The sequence below is a fragment of the Phoenix dactylifera genome, chromosome 16, assembly GCF_009389715.1.
Source record: "Phoenix dactylifera cultivar Barhee BC4 chromosome 16, palm_55x_up_171113_PBpolish2nd_filt_p, whole genome shotgun sequence".
In the NCBI taxonomy this organism is placed as follows: Eukaryota; Viridiplantae; Streptophyta; class Magnoliopsida; order Arecales; family Arecaceae; genus Phoenix; species Phoenix dactylifera.
Genome location: NC_052407.1, coordinates 5,587,475 through 5,590,514, shown reverse-complemented (window position 1 = coordinate 5,590,514; position 3,040 = coordinate 5,587,475).

The window sequence follows — 3,040 nt, the reverse complement described above, 5'->3', positions numbered from 1 at the left end:
CCAATCCATGTACATCGACACTATGTTAAAGCGGTTCAACATGGAGAATTTCAAGAAGGGCTATCTTCCGATAGGCCAAGAAATTTCTCTCTCTAAGAAAGATTGTCCGACAACTTTCGAAGAGAGAGAGCGTATGAGTAGAATTCCATATGCTTCTGCAATAGGTTCTATCATGTACGCCATGACATATACAAGACCGGATGTTGCTTACTCACTAGCAGTAGCGAGTAGGTATCAATCTGATCCGGGTGAGAACCATTGGAAGGTGGTGAAAACCATCCTTAAGTATTTAAGAAATACTAAGGACCAATGGTTAATCTATGGAGAATCTGACTTAAAACTTGTGGGGTTTACAGACTCTAGTTTTCAGTCAGACCATGATGACAGTAAGAGTATGTCAGGATTTGTGTTTACCCTGAATGGAGGAGCAGTCTACTGGAAAAGTTCCAAGCAGCATTCAGTAGCCGATTCCGCATGCGAAGCAGAGTATGTTGCTGCATCAGATGCGGCAAAGGAAGCTGTTTGGATCAAAAAATTTGTAAATCAACTTGGTGTTGCTCCCTCAATCAACGGTCCAGTTCTTTTGTATTGTGACAATACTGGAGCCATTGCACAAGCAAAGGAGCCAAAGTCTCACCACAGGACCAAGCACATTCTGCGTCGCTACCACCTTGTACGAGAGATCGTGGAATGAGGTGACGTCAATCTTCAGAAGATTGATGGAAAGGAGAACCTAGCTGACCCATTCACTAAAGCCCTTTCTGTAAATGAGTTTGATTACCACAAATCGAAGATGGGTATTAGATACTGTACAAATTGACTTTAGTTCAAGTGGGAGTTGTTGGGAATTGTGTCCCAAAGCCAATTTTTATTGTAAGAATAATGTATATGTTTTATTTAATGAATAATAAAATCTATTCTGGCATTCTTTTCATCATAAGTGTTGCATCTTCAAATAGGAACTCCTGTGTATTGTGATGAAGTCCTTAGGACTAATTTAGTGGATAAAGGAGGTTTTATCATTTAGTCCTTAAATTGGTTCGTGACCAAATGATAAGCTATTAATTGGACAATAGCTATGTCAAGTATAGGTCGTTGTATGCCATTTAGTTGGTTGTCCTCTTAACCAAGGAGTGTGGAGACACTGGTATGGCATATAGGTGAGATGTAGGAGTACATCGTCCCTGAACAGTGACTCACCTGTTGAGCACTCTACTGTCAGGAGTTAGCTCACAAAGCATATGGGCATAAGTATCCCTTAGACCTGAGACTATCACGGTGACTTGCAAGCAACTCACTGTACTTTGGCACTGAACGATCTAAATTTCTAATTCAGATATTGAAAAGTTGCTGGGTGCAGTTAAGTACTCGCGAAGTCTGTGTATGAGTCAAGAAGGGATTGACCGCTCCAGATTATAGGAGTTGATGTTTCGCTGTGTTTCAATTTAGTAAAACCTTGGCCAGGGTAAACCAAGTGATTGGTCACTTGAATTTAATTAATTGAAATACAATATGGATGACTGGACCAAAGTGTGACAGTTCACTTTAGGTCATCTTGAGCATCGTTGGTCAAAAGGATGAATTATGCGGTAACCATATGAATGAGTTCTTGAATGTTGCTTTACATATTCAACCTATCCGGACATCGGGTATCATTGCTAGATGGTCACCTCGATTAGTGCATGGAGTGGTTCATGTACTACCGGCTTAGTGTTCGAACCTATCGGAGTCACGCACATAAGTCAAGTTAAGTAGGAAGGATTTGATCCAATTTAATTGAGAATTAAATTGTGGGTCATTTGAGATTTGGTTTTGTCTATGTTCAGCTAGCACTGAACATGAGGTACATACTGAATTTCATGGATGTGTATTTAATTATGTCTGTATTCTGGCTTAATCAAGTTTCAATTAATGTAATTGAAATTGATTTGGACTCATTTGTTGAGTTTGGTTTTGAATTGGATTCAAATGAATGTAATTGGGCTTAATGATGATTTTATTAGAATTTATTCCATATTTATTCTAGTCCAAGTGTGACTTGGATTGATCTGAAAATTGAACTAATTGGAGTTCACATGAATTAGATTCATGTGGAATTTTTTCGGATCCAAAATCTTTCAAATTGGTCTTCAATTTGGTTTAGAACCAATAATGGACCCAAGCCCATTTGATTCAGCCCATTTGAATTAACCCATTTAAGAAAAGTCAAATTTGATTTGGAAATTTACTTGTTTGCCCCTCTAATTGAATGACACGTTTTTTTTTTGTTGGTTCTGGTTTCTTCCTCAGTCCAGTGGACCATTTTTTTCTGCAAAGACTTCTCCCGTGGACCGCATTATTTCTTCTTCTTCTGAACACATCGAAGGCCGCTTTATCTTCCCTCTTTCGGCTACCATTTGAAGATCCGAAGAGACGTGTCTCTTCGGTTTTGAAACCTCTTTAATATAGTACTGATTTAATTGAAATCAAACGGTTCAAAAAATTCAATAAAATCATGAAACGTTTAGCGTTCACCTCTTCCCTTTTGGCGTTTTCTCTTTCCTGGTTCAGCCTTGTCTTTGCCTATAAATAGGCTAGCTTTCTCTTCATTCATAGCTAGAAATTTTTATTTGGGGAGAGGGGAGATTCATGATCTTTTGAGTAGCCTGTAAAAGAGAGAAAAAGAAAACGGGAAGAAAGAGGAAAAGAAAAAAAAAAGGAAGAAAGAATTTTTGAAATTCTTTTCTTCCAGGGGTTTATTTGCAAAAGGGTTTTTGCACTATACAGACATCATCCTACCTTCCTGCATTTCTTGGCGTGCGTGTGAAGTAGAGGGTCCGTACATCCGGGCCTCGCATAGCACCAGATCCACCAGTACCAGATCCGGCACCAGATCCAGTTCCAGATCCAGTTCCCGATCCAGTACCAGATCTAGCATCCGATCCAGTATCTGATCCAGCACTTGGCCCTGTACCAGATTCTGTTCCAGAGTACCTCGACCATCTTCCGCTACGGGATCGAGGTATGGTAAACATAATATAGTTATGTTATTTATTTATAC